The sequence below is a fragment of the Suricata suricatta genome, chromosome 2, assembly GCF_006229205.1.
Source record: "Suricata suricatta isolate VVHF042 chromosome 2, meerkat_22Aug2017_6uvM2_HiC, whole genome shotgun sequence".
In the NCBI taxonomy this organism is placed as follows: Eukaryota; Metazoa; Chordata; class Mammalia; order Carnivora; family Herpestidae; genus Suricata; species Suricata suricatta.
Genome location: NC_043701.1, coordinates 123,991,488 through 124,016,266, shown reverse-complemented (window position 1 = coordinate 124,016,266; position 24,779 = coordinate 123,991,488). Strand labels below are relative to the sequence as shown.

At 38.5% G+C, this 24,779-nt stretch overlaps 1 protein-coding gene and 1 long non-coding RNA gene across 4 annotated transcripts in view; one reads left to right on the top strand and one right to left on the bottom strand.

Annotated features, from left to right (window-relative positions):
• Positions 1-24,779, top strand: part of RHOBTB1 (Rho related BTB domain containing 1) — a 122,506-nt gene that overhangs the window by 28,854 nt on the left and 68,873 nt on the right. The gene's annotated exons all lie outside the window — the stretch shown is intronic.
• LOC115285441 overlaps positions 1-24,779 on the bottom strand; it is a 32,168-nt gene that overhangs the window by 5,068 nt on the left and 2,321 nt on the right. The window contains exon 2 of the long non-coding RNA XR_003905529.1: positions 16,624-16,741. This is a non-coding gene — a long non-coding RNA (uncharacterized LOC115285441). The remainder of the gene's footprint in view (positions 1-16,623; positions 16,742-24,779) is intronic.

Below are 24,779 nucleotides of genomic sequence, written 5' to 3'. Positions count from 1 at the left end.
CTCTCCACCCACCTAGGCCTCCCTTCTTAATGGAGGAGGCTTCTTCATGTTTCCAGATGTCAGGATTGTTTCTTTGGAGTATAAAACCCAAAGGGTGTTGCCCTACTCACTGTAGCTCTGATGTTTCTATGATATAAGCCCCTAAATAATTTTTTCAGAATTCCTTCAGAAATGAAGTACTTAACAAAAACAGAGAGCAAACAAAGGAAGGCTCAAATGGAGTTTATGCTGAAAATTCTCAAGAGGATGAGTACTTTTCCATCTTGGATGCTATTTTGAATGATGACAGGATGAAGTACATGACCTCTTGATGATCTTCCAGGCCTGTGATTCTGTGATAATCTTAGCTTCCAGCATCTCATTTTCTCTAAACACTAAAATCTAATCTGCCCTAAGATATGAGAGTGTTTAACAGATGAAAACCTTTTAATGGAGGAAAGATTCTGCTTGTTTTCTTGGAAGTAATTTTCTTAACAATTGCTTACATTTATATTCAAGGCAGCCTATATGGAATCATTAAATCCAAAGAAAATCATAAAAGAAAAGTTACCAGACATATTATATAATGATATGCAATTTATTTCTTGACTTTTGCCTTTATTGCTCTGCATTAGAAACATTTACTCCTGTAGACATGGTTGAAAGATTCATGAACTCCACTTTTTTAAACCTAAAACCATTCTTGCTTTCTGTACCACAATTGTTTCTACTTAAAAAGGAGACATATGTTAATACCAGTAGACATTTTACTTCCAAACGAGGCTACTTTCCGAGCGGGACTGCCATAGAGCAAATTACATCTGACAAGGCTGTTTAGGAAGGATTAGCCATAGTTAGATTAAACAGGCCTTGAGCCTGCCATTTCATCCACCACCACGGGTTGTGTGTGCCCAGCCAGTGATGATGCTTGCAGGCACAGAAATTAGATGATTAGTTTTCATTACTTTTTAATCAGCTGTTTTTGAACCAGTGGAAAACTTTAGACATAAAGGGAAAAACAGCCCTCTCACATATCAAATGGATGATTTACTTGACTCTAGATTCAGGTGCTAGTATTATTAATTACATTATCACTACTAATGATGATGATAAGAGTGTTACATAAAAACTAGCTACCCTGAGCTGATCTCTGGAAGAGCTTTACACGGATTACTTATATTGAATCCTCACAAAGGTTCCCTGGAGTTTTACCAAAATAAAAATGGTGAGTTATGCATATATCCTGGGACTTTTTTTTCTGATATTGACTTGAAGCATCCCTGAATATTTTTACAATGAGTTGTTCAGCATTTGGTTGATTAGTTTTTGTTGTTGTTTGGTCCAACTGCAGTTTGGATGATATAGAATGAACATAGAAAACCATAGCATTAATCTTGGACCGTAAAAGCCCTATTTGTATTGTGACACAAATATAAATGTAAAGCAAGCAGAAAAAATGCTATGTAAGCTCTTTTCTGAGCTTAGTATTGTTAGAAAATACTTAACTCTTGTGTTGTTTGGTAGCTTTTCTATTGTGTGTAACATAAGTGCAAAAAGAATTACACTACAGTCAAAAATTAGTCTGAAATCTCATAGTGAACTATTTTTTAGCAAAAACTTATCAGTTCCTCCAGGAAATGGGCAGCACTGACCTTTATACAGTTACCAAGAACCAAGAAATATAGAATTAATATTCAACACAGATCTGAGTTGTATTGATCAGCAAATATTTGATACAAGATGCTAAAAAGGAAAAGCCATGTGTTATCATTATCTTATTCCTTGTCTCTTGAATAAATACATGTCTTATGGTAGGACAGTGGGTTTTTATATGTAAAGAGGATAGCATTTGGTTGTGCCGAATGTAAGCTGTGCCTACGACTCACATCACCTAACCCCACTCTATTCAAAACTGGGAAGCATTTTTAAAGCAATGTGCATAATTGGAATAGAACTGTCAACAACCACCGCCTGTTTTTTTTTTGAAGAGTTGACATTGGCTATTATCGGCAACCAATCACACATCACCACACCATATGCTGAATAACAGACAGCAAGCCTCACCCATAGCGTTGAGGGGTTCCTCTGCCAGAAACCATTGAAGACCACACTGGAAATGGAGTTTCCAGGTGATGGTTTTACCCCATTAGCCTTATATGCATCAATCAAGCAGTTGCCCTATTGTCCAGTTCTTTCCCTGCTGACATCACAACTGAGATTGTTAAAAAATGTTTGTTATCCTATCATCTGCTCTCTAGGGCTTTCACCTTGAGATGGAGGAAGGGATTGTATGGTCTCACTATGCTCCACCTCCCCAACTTCTAAAAGTACAGCCTGAAGTGACCAAAAGAGCTAAGTCAATGCCATTGTACAATAAATGGTTAGCAAGCACCTCTGGAACTAAAGACTCTTAAGGTTGAAGGGAACCTTAACGGTCATAAATGATGATCCTGCGCTCTTTGGATGACTGAAGTGATATTCAAACACAAATAATGATAGGAATGACTGTCTTGTCCTCCCAATCTCAGACTGATCTAATTGATACAAAGTCCTTATGTTAACTATAACGTGGTACTCTGTAAATTCCACTTACTGGCCTTCACTGTAACTTTTGAAACTAATGAAATGTTTATGTCCTCTTTGATATGCCAGGAAGCTCCCTTCCAATGCTTTCTCATTCTCTCCAGTTTCCTTCCTCAATGCCCTGATCACTTTCCTCTCAACATGGTCCAATTTTCTTATGTTGTTTATTTGGGGGAGGGGGGTCGAGAGAGACAAAGACAGAGACAGAATCCCAAGTCAACTCTCACTGACAATGTGGGATTCAAACTCACAAACTGTGAGATCATGACCTGAGCCAAAATCAAAAGTCACACGCAATGTTTAACTGACTGAGCCACCCAGATTCCCTGAATATGGTCCGATTTTTTAACATTTTGAAAATCAGAGTATAACTAGACTTGCACTGGATAAAACACAATTAATTCCAAGCACTGTCTTGCTTTTGTGGCAACTCTATCAGAGTGACACTTAAAATTCCTAAGTGCTTCTCAAATACCAAAGCTGAATCACGTGTACCCCATCCAGTACGTGTGGAGATGGATTTATGACTCTTTGTTTTGGATGACCATAGTGGACTTCACATTCATTTCCATTAATGTTACCTCATTAAATTTGTTCCATCCCACCAACTTTAATGTTTTTCCTTTTGGAATGGAAAATGTATTCTAATCCTGTCAACTCACTTATCCACTGTGTAAACTCCTAACTGTGTCATCTGTAAATCTGACTAGCATATTCTCTATTTATATTAATACCCGATCTTTTTATTTTTTAGGTATATTTATTTATTTTGAGAGAGACAGAGACAGCATGAGAGGGGGAGGGGCAGAAAGAGAAAGATACGAAGAGGGAGAGAGAGAAAGAGAGGGAGAGAGAAAATGAGAGAGAGAGAGAGAGAGAGAGAGAGAGAGTCAGTCCCAAGCAGGTTCCATGCTGCCAGCACAGAGCCTGATGTGGAGCTTGAACTCATGAACCATGAGAACACGACCTGAGCCAAAACCAAGAGTTAGAAACTTAACCAAGTGAGCCACTCACATGTCCCAATACCTGATCTTTTTAAATATTGGCAATAACAGGACTGAGGCATCACCATTAGAAACACCCCTTCACGAGCATGTCTTTGGTTCAGGTCATGATCTCATGGTTCTTGAGTTCAAGCCCCACATGGGGATCTGTGCTGATAGCACAGAGCCTGCAGCTTGCTTTGGATTCTCTCTCTCTCTCTCTCTCTCTCTCTCTCTCTCTCTCTCTCTCTCTCTGTTTCTCTCTTTCTGCCCCTCCCCATTCACACCCTGACTCTCTCTCTCTCAAAAATAAATAAACATTAAAAAAAGAAGAAGAAGAAGAAATACCTTCCAGACAGCCATTAGTAATTTATTTCTATCCTCTAGGTGTGGCTATTCAACAAATTGCCAACACTGTGGATTTTTAGCTCATGTTTCTTCATCTTAGCCAACAAGATGCTAGGAAATGCTTTGGCAGATATCCTGCAGAAATCCAGATATACTAGTTACCCCCACTGGCTAGTCCATTAACCGTTTCAGAGAAGGGAATGATGTTCATCATCTGCACGATCTATTCCATGGTGAATCATTTGGAATCCATCTGTGAGCCTTACTACAGAGATTTGAGGCTCATGGATATGTAAATTTTAAGAAACAGCATCCCTGCCCCTTTAGAAATCAGATCCACATTTGCCAATCCTTTGCTTCCGCCAATTTGCCAGTCTCCATTCACACTTCCACAGTCCCTCAAAAATGGTCATCAGGGGTGTCACAAGTTTCATATGCTGCTTATCTCAACTTATTCATTGTCCCTGGAACCTAGTACAGTGTCTAGAATGGAAGAGGCACCCTCCTATTTTTAAGACTCAAAATACTCAAGAGACGCCTGGGTGGCTCAGTCAGTTAAACATATGACTTCTGATATTGGCTCAGATCATTGATATCAAGGTCGTGAGACTGAGCCACACTGATGGTGTGGAGCCTGCTTGAGATTCTCTCTCTCCACCCCTCTGCCCCTCCCCTGCTCCTTCCCCCTCTACCTCTCTCTTAAATAAACAAACTTTTAAAAAAAGGAAAAACACAGTCCAAACTGGATATTTGGGTGGTTATATTAATGTTTTAAAACTCTGAAATAGGAATCTTATAGGTCTGAAGACCATATTAATTTATATACTACATTCAAATTTTGAATTGAACCAAGAGCACTTTCACCATGGATCACAATGCCACACTTGCTGAACCTCCTTACCAGTTTTCCCCCTGGGGGTGTATATGACATTCCCCAGGTTTCCAGAAAGATGCCTTGGATTTCACCTGGAGACATCTGGGCACTAGTATTCCTGCTGTGGCTCGGATGGAGCCATACTTGAATTGTTTGGGGGTGGAGAGAGAGAAAAGTGTGGGGACATTACAGAATATAAGAAGGTAAAGCAGGACCTTGAAAGAGAAGGGAGGGAGGCTTCCAAGTCATTCCATGAGGCCTCATCCCCCTGTTGCCCTAGCACTGTGCCCTTTCTCGGTTCCTCTGCTTCCTTTTGTTCATCTCCAGGGCCAAATTCTCTTAGGACCTGGTCCCTCCTCCACTAGCATAATATAACCCACAGCTCTCCTTTTATCACAATCCTTAGGGAAATTTAAGCCAGAAGGAAAGGAGAATTTCAAATGGAACAAGCTAACAGAGAAGGTGATGATGACAAATCTCACATTTCAATCCTGGTAACTGAGATTTGAGATACTCAAAAGAATTATAGAAACACCAACACTGTCTCTTTGCCTCAAGGTTGCCGTCATTTCTAAGGGATGATAAAACGTGATGTGCAGGGACACAGCTCCCACCTCTGAGAGTCCTGAAAGGCTTGGAGAACGTGCGCATCCTCTTACACCCTCTCTGCTCATCTTGTCTTCTCTCTCAGCAGTAGCAGTCTGTCATTCCCAGTCTCTCCTTGACACAGACAAAGAAAACAGAAGTCCTACAATTCTATTCTCTTTTTAATCCATGAGTGTTACTATCACCTCTCAGCTGCAAGTCCATCTTTTACTGGCACAAAGTGCTCCATGAGCTTAGAAAACAGACAAAAAAACAAACAAAACACAAAAAAAGCAAACATGTATGCTGGCGTTCTTTTCAACATGCCTCGTGTTGTCTGCGGGTTTCCCTTTACTTTTTCTGTCCTCCTGCCTGGACAGCCCTTCACCTGACTTTTCCCAAGGCCAGTTCATAGCATCCAAGCCCCTGGCGCAGAACTGCCATCTTCTCCAATATGGCCTCTGGACCAGCCTGACTGAAGCAAGCACACTGCATCACGTCCTCTCCCCCACTCAGCCTTAGTTTTCTTAAAAGAAAAGTTGCCTGCAGTTAAAGACACACCTTCTTTGTCCTTATCCCCCATTCAAAAAACACCTTCTAAGAACAAAGACTTGGCCTTATTGACATCAGTGTCCCCAGTGCTAAGAACAGTGTTGCTACACAGAAGTTTCTCAATAAACATATGCCCAATTCATAAAGTGACAAATACATAGAAAATGGAAAAAAGGTGGTTTCTTTGTCTTCTCTTTCACTTCAGAACCATGGACAACTAATTTCTAAAAATGGCTTGTCAAAATGGGTACAAAATGACTAAAAATGGTAGAAATGGCTCATACTCTTGTATCTTTTTATTCTGTAGATACAACCAGTATTGCTTTGCTAATCTGAACATTTTAGACAAGTTAAATATGTAAAGCGGTAAAATTTTAAATAAATGTGGCCCCTGGGTGGCTCGGTTGGTTGGGCAGCTGACTCCTGATTTTGGATCAGGTCCTGGCCTCAGAGTTCGTGAATTCGAGCCCCACATTGGGCTCTGTGCTCCCAACCCAGAGCCTCCTTCAGATCCTCTGTCTCTCTCTCTCTGCCCTTCCCTGACTCACATGGGTGAATGCTCTCTCTCAAAAATAAATAAACGTTTATTAAAAGCATAAACATAAAAATAAATGTTTATAAAAACATTTTAATAAAAGAAATTACTCAGAATTCTAATACTAGAGAAAACTGATCTTAAGAGTTCCGGAGCATGTTTAGAATTTCTGCGAACTTCTCAATCTTTTCAAGCCATCTTCCCTTTCAAATTCTTGTGCTGTAGAATTCTTCTAATCTGTTCCCTGAACTTTTAAAAATCTGTTCTTATAAATTTGCCATATTTGTATAATATTTTTCAGACTTTCTATTCCCATCACAGTTTTTAAAACTACATTTGTATTGTTCTGTAAAATTCCTGTTACTTCCACGTGGCCAGTTTCCCCCTGAAGAACTAGAATTTCATTTTTTTTTTGAAATATCAGTTCCGTCAATTCGTTTTCTCAAATTTTTAGGCAATAAAATTGCCAACAAGGCAGGTCAATAATATATTGGATGTCCTGAGTTTAACTGAAAATGAATTCCAGCATAGCTGGTTAGAGACTACCACTGATACCATATCTCACAAAACACTTGTCTCATTCAGTCTTAAGACTATACTACCATCATGGATATACCATAAGAATTAAGGTAGTGGGTAAATACTCAAAAATGGCTCCCAAGAAATCTTCATTCACTCATCCACTCAGTGATTAATTATTGAAGACCCATTATGTGCCAAACACTGTTGGAAGCACTTGAAATACCAAAATAGAGGCAAAGAACACAGTTGGCCTTTGAACAATGTAGGAGTTAGGGGCACTAACCAACCCCCCAACACACAGTCAAAAATCCATGACTAACTTTTGATTCCCCAAAAACGTAATTTACAGCCTACCGCTGACCAGAAGCCTTACCATTAACAGTCAATTAACACATATTTTGAATATTATACGTACTATATACTGTACTCTCACAATAAAGTAAGCTACAGAGAATGTTATTAAGAAAATCATATAGAAAATACATTTACAGCATCGTACCGTATTTATCTAAAAAAAATCCATGTTTAAGTACACCCACACAGTTCAAACCTGTGCTGTCAATTGTACACTATGGAGGAAAAGCACACCAATTAATTATTTTACAAAAAGTTATGGACACCTACTAGGTGCCAGGTGCTGTGCTAGGCACATAAGCAGGGAAGAATCATAATGTCAAGGATACAGACACAGTTGGGTTTAAATCTTCACTATGTGTTAGCTTAAAAATTGCTGAATAATTTACTTCATCTCTAAACTGAGAATAACACAGGCTTAAAGCACTACTACTGAACTTAAGAAATTAAATCATCTAATGTATTATAATCCAAAGATGAGCAAAATTTCCCAATTCTTGAGATACTTGAAATCTAGCAAATAATATACATAAAAATTAGTACTTGTTTAATACAATTAAATACAGAGCAAAATGTGATACTGTAAGACTAATTATGTTCTCTTCTGAATGCACATTTCTTTATACACCTAGAATCTTTAATATAGTATCTTATTAGCGATGGAATACTCAACAGATGTTAAGTACCTGAACAAATGGATATTTTGTGGGTAATTCTTCCAGAATACTTCCCTAAAATGATGAAATTCTCTCTTAAAGCCAAATATTTACTTTCAGAAACTTCATTTTCATATTAATCATATAAATTACACTTTAAGACTTTAGAAATGAAACAGCAGATTAATTTCTGCCTATAAAGTAAGATTATAATAGATATTACCCCCAATTTTTCAAGTTTTATATAAATACATTTGAATGATCAAAAGGTATTTCAAATCAGATCTGCCATGTGAAAATCACAAGTTGAACTTTGCTCTTCACTTTGAGTTAGTGAAGCTTCTTTTTCCAGAAATGAGTTACAATTCCACAGCGTTGGAAATGTTTGCACATTTTCCTCTGTATGAGCTAACTTCATAAAGAAAGACTGAAGGGGCTGGGGTTTCTGGTTTCTGCTGCAAGTACAAACAGTGACTAACATGTTAGTCATAGTAAGCAGCTGTTCCTTAACAGGACAAGAAATAACATGTTTAAAATGCTGCAGGAAAATTAAGATAGACAAAAGAAGGAATTTTTTACGTGCTGAAAGTAACTCTAATCAGGTGATCCTATAAAAGCATGCAAATGTAAAAATCTTTTTAGGATTATACAGCTAGCCTTGAAGTAATTTTAGTTTTTAATTATGTCCTCCTTAATAAAAGTCGGTTAGATGAGATGATTTTCCAAGGTCTTCTCAAATTTCTGGCAGTTTAAGAGACTTTGCTTATATTCCATGTGTCCCCTAGAGGGCAGCGGTGGCCCAAAACACAGTAAAGCAGTTTGGGTCAGTTCTGTATCCCCTGTGGCACCAGCCTTTACTCCACTCCCTTTCCCATTTCTCAGAAACCTGTCTTCTGTAAGCAAGTTGGCAATGATATTCCTGAGTGTTTATTTCTAGCAAAATCATTAAATATTAGACATGAACATTGCATGAAGTATGTTTTTACAGAGATTGAAAGAAAAGAAACTGTATATATCACTTAACACAGGTCTACATTCTAACAAGTCCTATCATGCACCTTTCATGGATTTTGGAGTAGACAATGGCTTGAGATGGTTGGGGGAAAAAATTATAAGATGTGTCAAAGCAAAGAAATCAGTTTTTTCCCTTAGTTGGTTTGAAATAAACCACAGTATTACCAAATACCGATTCATTCATGTATTCACTCTGGAGTTACCTAATGTGTAAGAACAATATATCAGATGTTACATTTAATAATGTGTGGAACAGAGAAACTACTTCAAGAACCTTATAATTGAGAAAGTGACACTAAATTACATGATACAGGGAAGGATGACACAGGAATGTACCAAATAATTATGAACCGTGTTAGCAATGTAACATCAAAAATCATTGCTCCTTTTACAAACATTCTGGATTTCTCTTGGAGGCCCACCGGTCTGAAGAAATCCTTGTCCTGTTCCAACAGAACACATAATTTTATATTCAAAAGGTGATGACAAACCACAGGAAGCTTCCTAAATAAGAAGGGGGAGACTGAGTGTGCACTTTACTAATGCTGAGGGGTTTTTTTTTAGTTAATGTTGCTGTTTAAATATTTCATTCTGCTCAGAGACATTTTTATGCAGAGGGTGCAACTTTAAAAAGAGACTTTTGTAAGGCTGCCCTAAAAGCCTCTTATAATACCTGTAAATTTATCTTCTGGGATCTCTTTTATTGTATTCAGATTATTTGCTGATTAAACTTTTTATTCACTTTCATCTTGTGAAATTGGGAGCAACATGCACCTCAAGTATGTGAAGAAAAAGATTAATGATGTCAGAATTATAATTCAGTCAATATTTGTTAAGCCATTTGGGTTTCCTGTATAGAGCAGACGATAATGAAAATTGTCTACAGCAGTGAATGGGCCTGAAAACATTCCTGCATAACTTTTGGTCAAACCAAATGGTGTTGTCTGTTTATGTAGCTGTGTGTTTATGCAGATCTCTTTGGCTGGGAATTACACACATTTGCAATACTTCCTGGGAGAAATCTACCATCATACCTGTACCTGTGGTCTTCAGTCTGCATTATAATCAAGACTTTACTGAGATGCTAGAAAATGGACTTTCAGTCCTAACAATATGTCTGGTAATCATGTATGATGTTCTAACTCTAAGGAATGACATATTTGCCTAAGTACATTGAAACTGGTGGACAATTTAAGTGAAGTTACTTTCAAAACTTAAAGGAGCAGGATCATAGTACTGTCAGTGGACAGATTAGGCTCATGAAGCCAGGACTAACCCAAAAACAAAATTGTTACCACTGAACCAAGAACCACAGCATATTTAAAACTATTTCTATTTGCCCAGAATTGACTAAGCCAACTGTTATTTCCAGAGCTATAGTAAATCATCTTAAGACCTTATCAAAGGACAGATAAGCTTCTAAGTACTTTCCAAGTGGAAAACATCCTTAGAAGGAAACAGAAAATTATAAGGATCTAGACATTTACAGTAGACATTTTATGGGGAGAAAAAACACTATATAATTTGCTTCTTCCTGAGGGTATAGAAATTTCCCCTAAAAGGCAAAAAAAAAAAAAAAATGTTTGTAGAAAGAGTAGGTATAAGAGCCAATTTTTATGCAGAGACATTTTGTATTTGCAATTTGAGATGAGTCTATAAAATGGCTACTATTAAACATTAATCATTCCTCTCTCCTCTGCTCTTTCTGTGTGCTCATGTTTAAAAAAAAAACATATAACCATTGGGTATATTCTGATATATTGTCTATTGTAGGAAAGGATCTCCTGCTTCTGTTGGAAGCCAGTGATAACCAGATGATTATCATGTTGGTCCAACAAGAACTAGACCACTAACTGCATATAATCAGCAGGCATTTTCTACCATGTGGCTCATTTTGAACGTTTCTACTCACAATAATCCTACCATTCGATCTCGGGTGCAGAAAAACAGCCAGTTCATTTAAAAACATTATAAATTATTACTACATTTAATGGCACTGCAATAACATATCCATAGAATAACCTATCTTGCTTAGAATTTACAGTTTATAAAAGCACTTCCACACAGAGGAATGCACTTGAACTTATGCAGATCCTAGGTGTGTGTAGCTAAGTCCATTCCAGACATTTCTAAGAATTAGAAAGCTTGGGGGAGTTTCCCAAGGTCACATAGTTAGAAAGTAGCTGAGCTCTTTCTCAGGCAAGATCTCTCCACTCTGAGTATAGATCTACATGACATCCCAGTGAGGCTGCATTTACCACATGATTGTGCTCGTTTTCTTACACAAGGAAGCCAACTTAGATGTTGATGTAACATATGCACAGTGGTGCTTTTATTATGTATAGGTAACACACAGATCTCCTTTTTAGGGAGGAGGAAGCAGAGCCCCAACAAAGCTAAATAATGCATCCAGAATGACACAGCTAGTGAGCGGCAGAGTCGAGGTTCCAACCCAGGTGTGTCCCGCTCCAAAGCCACATGGCTGCCAGTAAAGCACTTTTCTTTACAATGCCACTACTATTCTAGACTGGGCTTTCCCTCTCCTGTGTTCAAGTTTAAAACTGTCAGGCAGTTCTATATGGACTTCTGCCTCACTATTTTGTGTTTTTCATTGAATACAAAATTTCCTACCTGCCCCAAATGAAGTTGGTGTGGGCTGTTTTTAGTATAATTTACACAGGCTGTCACAGTGACCCTTGAGCATTAACAGAGGACAAGTGAAGTAATCCAGGTAACCCCAGGGCCCTCTGCGAATGGCAGCCGCCCCTCCTTGTTCTCTGGTTGATTGAAGGGTTTTAAGAAAAAGATGGTCTGAGTAAAGCACACTTGACTGAGTACAGGGCAGAGTTATGACTCCCCTACCCACAAACCCAAACCCAAGTCAGTAGAAAAATGAGGAAGGGCTACAGAAAGAAGTTTGAAAAAGACTTACAATCCTGCTCTCAACAGGGGGGTCTGGTTGTCACATTAATTGCATTCTATGGAAATTTCTGTGGATGCATCATTTAATTAGATTTCTCACTTAGTACTTATCAGAATATAAGAAATGCCATCATAGTTTTTTGCACATGGTAATGAAAGCATAGGTACGTTACCAAGATTAAAGCATAAAAGAATATCTACCCTTCGGTTTTCCTTCCTGCTAAAATTCTCTAGCTTCTTACAGTACCACCTGTGATGATAGGCAGGCTGTGTAAAATTTCAAAGCTTTCCACAACACCTACCAATCTCCATGTCAGAACAAATTAGTATTTCCAGCCTACTGTTTATCATTATGGCATTTTAAAGCCTATTAGCTAATTCGTAAAAACATTAATAATATCTACTTTTATTGAGAGCTCATGTTCAGGGAATGTGTTAAGAGCCGCACTTATATGAGCTTATTTAATCTGTAGAGAAACACTTTGAAGTTTCTTTTCATTATACAGATGTAGAAATTGAGGCTCAGGTCACATAGATGGTAAAGGATAGAGCCAAGATTGAAACCTAGATCTGACTTATTTTATGGCCCTCCTAGGCTAATCCATTTATTTCACAGACACAGAAACAAACCCAGAGGATTAACCTGTCATTCTTCAGGACACATATCTGGAAAGTGGCAACAAAACTGGGGCTCAGGTTTCCAACAGCTATCTTTATTGCCTTGAGACATCACTATAGGCCTGACCTATTCAGCCTTTTATTCTGTCTTATTTCTGTTTCAGCATACAGAAGCCAGGCTAAGAGACATGTAAACAATATCCATTAGCACTGCTGCCTGTAATGTGTAGAGCAATCACATTTTTAATGGACTCTGTCTGAGTCCTATGCTTGTCTGCATGGCTCTTATAGAGGTCTGGAATAAATCTATTGCTCACTTGGCAGTCAGCATTTGACACAGTTCTTCAAATGGTAAAGTTGGAGGTCTGTGGATTTTGCTTCCTCCCATATCTCTGGAAGCTTCTCCTAGAGAATGTCATCCTTAGCTCCCTATTCCAAGGCCAAAAACTATGACTGCTTCAGAAGAAGTCTTCTATTCTAAACAACACTGATCTGGTCCTGCCTTTCCCTTGATTTAAATACTCAGAGAAAAGGTTTTTTATCATGAATGGGTATTGAATTTTGTCAGTTACTCTATCTGTAACAACTGAGATTATCATACAGTTTTCTATTTTACTAATATGTTGATTAACTTTTTGGTTTTTTTAATGTTAAACCAACCTTGCATTCCTATCCACTCGGTCTTTATGTGTTGTTCTTTGTTAAATTGCTAGATTTGCTAATATTTTTTATTTACTAATATGCTCAGAATTTTTGCTACGTGCTCATGATATCAGGTTTGTCATGCGTATTAATGCTAGCCTCATCTTGATCCAGATGGTGGTCACATAAGTATTTGCATATAATGAACATAATTTAACATAAGTTATAGAGATGCCACTGTACGTAAATTACACCTCATTTAAGTACAGTTTTAAAAATCATTCATATAGTTTCACTGTGTCCTTAAGCAAATTCATTAAAATAATATCCAAGGGTTCTGCTTGTTTGGATAGCTGGGTAACCTTTATAACTTCACCTTGCACCATGGCCATACAGATTGCTTTTAATTGATGAAAACCATCATACTCTTTCATATTGTCAGAACTTTGCTAATGTTCTTCCCTCTACACAGAATGGGTCTCCTCCATACCTCTCTCTCCCTGTGAGAATTTCTCTCATCTTTCAAGGTCTAACATAAATGATGTCCTCCTGGGATATTTCTTGGAAGATTCTGACACTCTTGCCACTCACAGGCAGATTGAATTGGTCCCTTCTCTGTGCTGCCATTGCAGTAGGCACTCCTACCCTGTCCTCTCTGTTGAAAATATGGTTGATGGTTGATATTTTGTGAGATTTTCTCAAATAAAAATATTTTAAAATTCATATCTAAGCAATCTTTTAATCCTAAGTATTTAAAGATCCAGTTATGAGTACTTATCAAAAGTAATGTAGCTCCTCTCACCTGTGTAATATCAAAGTCCCAAACCCTTTCAAACTAAAACCTGTTGAGTTTCTTTTGCAAGATGGCCAGCTAACAAATTTTGGAATTTTTTGGTTAAAGTTTACTTATTTGTATTTGAGAGAGAGAGCAAACAAGTGCGAGCAGCGGGGGAGGGGCAGAGAGAGGATCCCAAGCAGACTCTGCACTGTCAGGACAGAGCCCGACCCAGAGCTTGATCTCACAAACGGTGAGATCGTGACCTGAGCCGAAATCAAAAGTCAGATGCTTAACCAACTGAGACATCCAGGAACCCCAGAAATTTTGGTTTTTAAAGAAATGAGAGTTTAATATTTTTCAGAAAACTTAAGATTTCATTAGGATTCTTTTAATGCACATTGCTTGAAACTGAATGTTTCACGCTTCAATTTTATATGTATATGAAGGGAAGCAAGTCAAGTTCCCTGTGATTTCTTCTTTAGAGGTGCTTGACTTTTCCACCTCCTTTAATTTGGCATTAGCCTTTTGTTCCCTGTACTGACTCTTTTAACCACATGTTTTGAGGATCCAATTACTGACTTTTTAATCCGATTAACAGTGAAATCTGTGTCTGTTCTGGCAAAGCACAGAAAATACACTCACAAGTGGTGTCTGCTCCCAGTAAGTCCTTCCACTTTGCCGCAGTACTATATAATAATGAATCTGGAATTGAATTTAGACTTAGAATATTAATCCTTGAACTCCTCTTTCTAGGGATGTGACCTTGCACAACTGACTGAACCCCCCTCTCCCTTAGCTTTCCCACCTGAACAAGAAGATAAAAGTACCTCATAGGTACTTTTAGGGCTGCGTTGAGGATTACATGAGATAAAACGTGCAAACCAGTAAACAGTGTGTAGCCACGGAGTAAGCATTCAATAAATATTGTTGTGTTATTATCACTGGACAAACTATTAAGAAAACTCTTTCAGTACTCAGAACTGGCTTACTAAATTTGTAATTATTCAAAAACTTTGGGGTATTTTTCTCCCTTCTACTTACTTACTCACTCAGACCCACATCTTAGCATTCTCAGGTACCATTTAGCATTTGATTCAAATTAGTTTGGAAGATGGGAGGAGGAGGGAATCTGAGTGGACTCCTAAAACTTAGGGGTGGGGTACAGCACAGCACCAGACAGTCTGGGAGCAGCTGAAGTCACTCAGAAGAGCACTGCCAGCCTAACACAAATGAGTCCCAACTAAAACTTACGTAGACTCCCTCAGGAGAGTAATTTGATGTGTCCATTGAGAAAACTAAGGGCGAAAAATTGTTATGAATGTAATAACAAGTTTAAATGAAAGATACATCATCAGTCACAATAGCATCACTTAATTTTTAAAACAGCAACATTCATTTTCAAACAACAAACAAACTTGGTGCACATGTGGGTTCCTATCTCAAAACTGGACTCTCCTGAGTATCTATCACTGACTACTAGTTATAGACCACAAATGTAGACTAAGAAAATGCTTTCTAATACTGGGTCACTGCTTTTATACTACTCTAAATAATTACAGTGCTTTATAATTAGCACTCCTGGTATGTACTGAACTGGCAATTTAAATGAATGTACTTGTGCTATGTAATGATAGCTGGCAGTTATCTGTGGTTTGGGGTAACCCAGGACAGTTGCTCCTTGAATAATTGACCACAGTGACCCACATGTCTGCCCAGTAAGAAGGAAGTCTGCACACCAAGTTCCTTTGGAATGAATGACCCACCAGTCCACTGTTTCTCTATTATTTACTTTGATGTTCAGGAAGTGCATTATTCAGTGGAACACTGGATTGCTGATAGGTATTCTAATATCAAAGAAGGGTTTCTCGTCAAATACATAAGGGCCATTCAACATGCAATATTTCCCTCTTACTGATGCATAATTTACTCTCACATATAAACATCCTGAGAAGTCTTGCGATAAGAAATATAACTTTAAGAAGAGGATAAAATGCAAAGTATTTCCCAAACTTACTTGACCGTTTATAAATAAATAAAAAACTATTCCCCCTTTTTAATAGAATTGCACTCAGGACTGCGCCAAGAGAATTGGGAAAGGCTACTTGATTAATATATCTTCTATTTTCTATTAAATTCACTATTTGATAATTCCAAAAATATTTTGTCTGTTTCCTTCCTATTTTTCTCCCTGTTCCTCATCTTTTAGAACCCATTACATTGCCAGATTTAGAAAATTAATTAATTAAAATAAAATAAATACAGTTACATTTAAACCCCAATCAATAATTTCTATTGAGGTATATTATATATGTGTGTGTGTGTGTGTGTACACACATATATATCCCAAATATTGCCTGGGTGTCCTGTACTTTATCTAACAACCCTAACCCCAAGCCCAGTGAGGGCTATTAGTGAGTAATTAAAGAAACCCAGTTTCATTTAGTAATAACTACATGCAGGAACTCATTTGACACTTGCTGAATGTTTCTTGAATCTTTCATAATAACAAAAGTGTGACACACTTTGAGACAACTATATCTTTGGCCTTTTTATAATTCCAACGTAAATAGTGAAGTCGCTATGGAACTTAAGACTGAAATAAACTCTTTTACTCCAATCTGAGTGCTTTGATATTACAGATGAGGAAACTGAGTCCTGAGAGAAGTGACTTGACTCACCCAAGGAAACTCTCCCACTGATGACTGTCAGTCTGGAGTTCTTGTTACCTAACTTCCAACCCAATGGACCGAACTCACAATGAGGCAGTCGTTATTGTTGTTCACATATTTGGTAGGTCTAAGAAAAAAAATGATGAACTAGTTAATCAAGTGTTCTAAATTATAGTTGCTAAGTTTACCAAAACATAGTTGCTAATTAAGTTAGCTACATTTTAGTAATGAAGTTTAATAAAATCAGAACAAAATAGAATACATTAAAATAAACTTAAAGCTTCAATTAAAATGTATATAAGCTAATATTTCCTTCATCATTCAGAAGGCAGTTCAGTATCTCCCATTGTCTCAGTCCCCCATTACTGGATAGTATGAAAGAGTGCAAATTTAAAAAGAATACCAGCATGTCTTTTGTGTGCCTAGTATTTATATTTAAAAACTATTGTGTAGGATGTATATGCTTATTTTCATCCAGTCGCCAGCCACCTCAAGTGTGTTATTGAGAAAAAACATCAAGCCCAGCAATAATCTCATAGTACAAGCAGTAGTGCTTATAAGAGCAACAGCTCTTGTTCTACGGGAAGAGGAAGAACTACTTCCATTCAGGGTAGATGATATATCACCTTTACTATTAAAAAGAGGCACTGTTTCGATTGGACTACTGAAAACTGCTAAGAAGAAAGACACTCAGGTACTGCTTTGTTACCTGTAGGTTTTGCATTTAGTGCCCATCATACACAAATACCACTGTCCCTTCAGGTGCTGTGTGACTCAGAGAAAGGAGCGAGCGACAGAGAGTCTTCAATAGGGATTTCAGATTGGCCAAGAATTAGGAAGAAAGAAGCATCACTTTCAAACTAATGAGTTCTTATGTATATAACTTATTCCCTCATTAGATAGATGTGGATATTTAAACATCAAGAAATACCCTTCACTTGGTAACTGAGAATGATAAGCTCACTAGGAGCCCAAGTCCCTGCCTTATCTTTATTACTCATATATTTAAATCAGACTTCATAATCACATCATCTGTTAAAATGAGCTGGGTTTTTCTGCATAACCTTCCCCTCTTATCTCATCAACCTGACATTGCTGGCACAAGGTGAAACCATTATAGTATGCCACTTGTCCCATTAGGAAGTGGAGCAATAATTTAGTTTCTAGAAATATCAAGAAATGAACTAGGGATCACATCATATATTTTTCCATGAATTATATGCTTTCTGTGACATGATGGTGGTGAGGCCATGTCACTCACAGACATCTGACCCGTAGGTACTGGCCATCTTTTCAAGGACCCTGGGAATCCTGAAACTGTCCCATAAAAATGAGCTCTCTTCAACTCTACTTAACCTTTAACCCACTAGAGGTTTCTAAAATACAAAGTACTAAGGAGTTTACCTGAGTTCGCTATCAGAGTTTAAGAGACGCCCATTCGTGTTCCAGTTACATAGTGCGATGTCATACATACACGCTCACACTCTGTGTGTCTTTCTCTCTCAAAGATAAATAAAGATTTAAAAAATTTAAAAAAATTTTAACATTTATTTATCTTTGAGACAGAGGGAGAGAGAGACATAGTGTGAGTAGGGGAGGAGCAGAAAGAGAGGGAGGCACAGAATCAGAAGCAGGCTCCAGGCTCTGAGCTGTCAGCACAGAGCCTGACGCGGGGCTCGAACCCATGAACCGTAAGCCACCCAGGTGCCCCAGAAGTTCGTATTTTAAAATGAATAATACTTAGGGCACCTGGGTGGTTCAGTTGGTTAAGCGACTGACACTTTATTTCAGCTCAACTCATGATCTCACGGTTCATGAGATCAAACCCCATTTTGGCCCCTGTGCTGACAGCAAGACACCTGCCTGGAATTCTCTCGCTCTCTGCCCCTCTCCCTCTGAGGCTCACACATGCACACTCACTCTCTCAAAATAAAAAACGAACTTTAAAATGAATAATACTTAAATAAGTATTTGACTCTGGTAAGTGACTTGACCTTTCTGGTTCTCAGTCTCCTCATTTATAAAATGGGGATGATAGTGGTACCTCCCTTAAAGTCACCATAAGGAGTTAATGTCAATGTGAAAGCATTTAGCACCACGCCCAGCACAGCAGGTGCTTACTGAATACTAATACAACTAAGGATTAAAATATATGGTAGTGATCTTGGTGTTTGTTACTATTATTTGTGCTTACTAGTACCTTATCTGTTTATTGTTACACTTTAATCTTTGCAAAACACTTTCATGACCTCAAAGCGCCTTTTCATGAATGACCAATGTAATGTTGGCAGTGATTACAGTGGAGCAAATGAAACCATGCAGGGTAGCTTTCCCTTAACATTGCAGCTTTTCGTAAGTAATGTAGGTGGCTTGTACATATGGGTAGTTAGAAAGTAGAATTAAGGTGTCTTGTACAAGCTTTATCATGTACCATTATTGAAAACCATTCAATGTGGGCCTTCTTGCCCACACTGCTGTTCAAGGATCTGTGGGGATGGAAATACAAGGACACTGCCATGCCCTTCAGCAAAACCTCAGTGTTTTCTAAGACTGACCAGAGGATGGGAAGTGAGAACCTGTGCCTGAGCCCAGAACTCATCAGCTTATGTTTACAGGCTAAGGGATTGTGCTCCTTCAGTATCGATCTGACGTCTACCTGCTTATCTCACGCGCACGTGACTCAGCTAACTACTTGTACGTAAAAGGGAGCTGATACATCAGAGGTCATGTGAAATATTACAGCAAACACAAATATTTACAGCACTAAGGAGAGACTCAGTTGTGTACATGAAGACAGATGCTCTTGTCTCCAGGGCCAGGAGTCAGCTCCTCTGTGCTTTCAGATAAGGAGCCATTATGAAAATAGGGCAAATGCCAATTAAGGAAAAGCCTCCACAATTTGGCTTTTTCCCTAAGGGCTGACAGGTCTGTCTCCTTCCAGGCCACATGTTTTTCTATCCATCCAGAAGTTGTATAGTGGTATCTCTACATAAATTAGTAGTATCTGTATACAAGTTAGTCTACTGTATGCCAGATTACCTCAGAATAGTTATTTTCACATGGCCAGATGATCAGGTTAGAATTCTGGTTCCCCCTGTGCTAACAAAGAGCAAGCCTCCCTCTAGGAAACTTCATTTCACTATCTCTCGTATTTGAGATAATAATTCTCAAGCTTGTCATGAAGATTAAGTGACACACATATTAGAGATGCTGGGTAAGCAGAAAAATGTGATATGAACGTAGATGGAATTATTCTTCTGAAATGGGCTGTGTGTGTGTGTGTGTGTGTGTGTGTAGTCCATTTATGTTTCTAGTTTCTGAATGTAGTTTAGCTCACTTCTATGGATGGGAGAAAATGCAGCAATTGCAAATCACTGGCAGAGCAAAAATGTCAAATCTCAAATATTAAACTTTCTACCTTACAGAGAGAATTTGGTGGAGGCTATTATGTCTAATATTTACATATGAACTGTGGGAATGATATCGTTTCTATAGCACTGATCTTGGTCACTCCCAAATCAAGTGCTACTCCATGCTGTGTTTTTAAGTGGCCTCATGATTAGTCCATTTTTACATTTACCAGTGTGTACAGAGCTTCATATTTACATTTTCCACAAACATTTGTTCATATAGTCCTCTTAACAACTTTTCATAAAGTTATGTTTCTTATCCTCACTTTATAATGCAACTTTGAGATGCAATGGATTAAGGGACCAGCACAGAATTATGTGGCTCATTGGTGGGATAGCCAAAATACAATTATATTTTCCTACTGTTTCCACTACATGATGTGTGTTCAGGTTTTCTGGAATTTGGGTGTTTTTTTTTTTTTTCCTACTTGTTTCATGAAGAGAAACACAGTCTGGTATTTTCTTGTATGAAGCAGTTGGTCAGGCAAGATAGCCTTAAATATGCTAGGATACATAAATCTTATTTATTTTTCATCAGGTAAAGCTTAAGTCTAGCATTAACACATTTTTAATATCAGAAATATAGCTTATTCCTGAAACAAATGCCCCTTTCACATGCAAATTTTTTTCATTTTTTTACTTTAAAAAATCAAAGACACATTGTACATTAGATTGTTGTGTTTTTTCTTCTTTCTAAAGGTATGACATACTTTTTCCAATTAGTTATGCCACACTAAATAAGACCTGCAGATAACCACAAAAGCTGTTTACTACCTCCTCTTACACATGCTGAGCTAGACCAGTGGAACACGATCTTGGTATGAGAGATTTGGGCAGGAGAGAATGTAGTTAGATTTGTGGAGCTTGCAAAATCAAATTTTTGCCAAACTCACCCAGCCCAACAGAAAACCTAATGAATGAATCCATACAGAAAGAACTTTTAAATTATTTTTTAAAAGTTTTTATTAACCTTTATTTATTTTTGAGAGAGAAAGAGCGTGAGCAGGGGAGGAGCAGAGAGAGAAGGAGACACAGAATCCGAAGCAGGCTCCATCCAGGCTCTGAGCTGTCAGCACAGAGCCCGACATGGGGCTTGAACCCACAAACCACAAGCTCATGACCTGAGCTGAAGTCAGATGCTCAACTGACTGAGCCACCCGGGTGCCCCATTATTATTATTTTAAAGAGAGAGAGAGGAAGAGAAGCACAAGAAAGAGAGAGGGGCAGAGGAAGGGACTGAAAATCTCAAGCAGGCTCCATGCTCAATGCTAAACCAAACACAGGGCTTAATCCCATGATTCTGGGATCTTGATCTGAACTGAAATCAAGAGTCATCCACTCAATAGACTGAACCACCCGGGTACCCCATACAGAAAGGAGTTTTATGCAAACCTGCACAAATATATTAAACACACTATAAAAAAAGATACCTTTGTGTCAATTTCTAGCACATAGCCTATAGCTATTAGTGCCCAGTAAAACAGGAACTCCAAAATGAAAAACATGTTTGCCTTCCTAGAACTAAAAAGTACATAGTACCTAATGTTTCTATCTTTAAAAGGGTACCATGAAAATTCCAAAATTGGATCCACTAGATTATCTCGAGTATTCACGTATTCATCTGTCCATCTACCTATACTTTCTATACCTATCTATACTTAAGTGGTGCTTTAAAAAAAAAACGTTTCTCAGGGGTACCTGGGTGGCTCAGTCGGTTATCTGTCTGACTTTGGATTAGGTCATGATCTTGCGGTTTGTGGATTGGAGCCCCACGATGGGCTCTGTGCTGACAGCTCAGAGCCTGGAGCCTGCTTCAGATTCTCTGTCATACTGTCTGTCTTTCTCTCTCTCTCCCTCTCCCTGCCTCCCACCTTCCCTGCTTGCACTCCTCTCTCTCTCTCAAAAATAAACATTAAAAGAAATGTTTTACTTTCTTGTAGAGACTAAATCAGGACAAACAGTGATAACTGAACCACAAACCCAAGACTAGGAGTAAATCTCCACTTGGAATTTTTATTTATTTTTTTAATAGTTTATTGTCAAATTGATTTCCATACAACACCCAGTGCTCTTCCCCACAAATGCCCTCCTCCATCACCACCACCTCTTCTCCCCCTCCCCCTTCCCCTTCAACTCTCAGTTTGTTTTCAGTATTCAATAGTCTCTCATGATTTGAGTCCTTCTCTCTCCCTAACTCTCTTTCCCCATTCCCTCCCCATGGTCCTCCATTAGGTTTCTCCTGTTCTCCTGTTAGACCCATGAATACAAACATATGGTATCTGTCCTTCTCTGCCTGACTTATTTCGCTTAGCATGACACCCTCGAGGTCCATCCACTTTGCTACAAATGGCACTTGGAGTTTTTAGATAAAAGACATCTCTTTCCGTTGATTCCCACAGACAAGATTTCCCCCAAAACAGTGAACAGAAAGTAGAAGCTTCAGAGATCTCAAGAACTGGTTTGAGTAATACCTGAGATAAATTACCAAGTAGTCAAAAAACCCACACAGCTTAGCTACTTGAACCTAAGGGATTTTACTCTTACCCAAGTAAAGAAGCTATGGACACACAGAATCCCGCAAAACCTGCCTGTAGTATTCATTGGCAGATGTTTACATCTCCTTGATGTATCAGCTACATGAAAGCCAGGGAAGGGTCCCTCCCCTCCCTAGAAAATGCTGGAAACATCTGGCCCCAGAGTAGTCTGACATCTTGGAGAAATATCTACTCTGACAGAAGAAGTACTAGATTTCCTGAATACAGGAAATGTTTCAGGAAAAAACACAGATGCCATAAGGCTCAGGTCATTTCCTTTCTGAGCCTTCAATGCTTGGCATTGATAAAGAGCCCCAGACCAGAGTCAATCTTAACTTGCCTTTTATCATTAGCCAGAGCTGCACCCAGCCTCTCGGGCCCCACTGTCCAGACGGCCCCTGCGGCCAGGCAGTGGGAGCTAGAGCCTCAGTTCTTCTAGAGCTGACATGCAAGATGTACAGCAAGTTGCCATTAAACCCACTGCTTGAGTCCAGGGCCCAGAGGCCTTATTCTGTTCTGGAGTCCAGAAACGTTTCTTTAAAAGCCAGAAAACCCAAAACTGTGAGTCAGCAGATCAACTATGCCTCTAGCCACTTCATCTTCACAGTGCTGTGGAGTTGTTGGCTGTTATGAGAGCCATCATGGGAACTCCAGGAATCTGCTCCCAAAGCTGTTTTTTAGCATCTTTTTACCAAATACACCTGTTCTTAAAAACATGGGTGAGCTCATTCTCTTCCACATGTTTAAGACTTGGTAGAACTTGCCCAAGAAATTTTTCTGGAACACCTGGAACTCACACCCAGGATACTAGCCTCCAAATAGCAATGACACCCTCCCCACGTCCAAAGAGGAAGACAGGGACTGCGCAAGGCGGTCCTCCTCCTTGCCGTGCTGGCAGCTGCTGCCTCTCTGGGCCTGGAGGCCACAGGAGAATTGCACTTGCGCTGAGGCGGGGTCTTGGCCCCTTGGGCAGCAGCCACCTGCTGGTGTTTCTGAGGTTATTACCCACCGCTGACATGCAGGTTTGTAAAATAATCCTGAAATGACTGTCACTAAAGGAGCTATATGTGAGTGCCTAAGAATATTTTATGTAACTATCTAAGAATATTATCCATAAAACTGATGGCAAAAGAAATGTTGAACAATAGTGAATTGAAACTACAATTGTCTTGAGGTAGTATTTAATTTACAACTTGAAAATTCTATGATCCTAGAATATATTTTTGAAAAAACTCTCAAAACTCAGTAATTTAAAAAGATAATAATCCAATTATAAAATAAACAAAAGTCATGAACAGATATTTCAGCAAAAAGAGATATGGATGGCAAAAAAGAACATGAAAGGATGTTCAAAATCATTAGCCATTTAGGAAATGAAAATTAAAACAATGTGTTGTCCCAACAAAATTACTGAACAAGTGAATTTTTTAAAAATAGTGACCCTGGGTGGCTCAACTGGTTGCTCAGGTCATGATATGATGGTTAAGGTTCCAGCCCTCCATAGGGCTCTGTAGTGTGGAGCCTGCTTGAGATTCTCTCTCTCTCTCTCTCTCTCTCTGCCCTTTGCTCATGCATGTGTGCACATGATCTCCCTTCTCTCTCAAATAAATACACTTAAAGAAATTAGAAAAATAGTGATAATACCAAAGGCTGGTGAGAATGTGGAGAAACTAGATTTCTCATAAATTAGTGGTGGAAATGCAAAATGGTACTCTGGAACACTGTTTGACAGTTTCTTAGCATATGACCCAACAATGTATTCTTTGGCATTCATCCCGAAGACATAAAAACCCATGTTCATACAAATGTCTATATACAAATGTTTACTGAAATGTTATTAGTAATAGCAAAATACTGAGAACTACTCAAACATCCTTCAGTGGGTAAACGGATGAACAAACCCTGGTGCATCCATACAATAGAAATTTATTCAGTAATAAAAAGGAATGAGCTGGTGATACATGCAACACTCTGGATGAACTTCAAAGGCTTAGTTTAAAAACAAAAAAAGCCAACGGTATGCTTCCCATTAACACCACAGTGGAGATGAAGAAGGGGCCGGTGGATGCAAATACAAAGAGATAGTAGGAGGAAGTTCATTTGGATTATGGAACAGTTCTGTTTCTTGTCTTGGGGATTTTTTTTTACTCCTATGAGTCTGGTAAATATTTAACCATAAAAGCTAATCAAAAGTTTTTATACCACCTTCGAGCAATTCCGA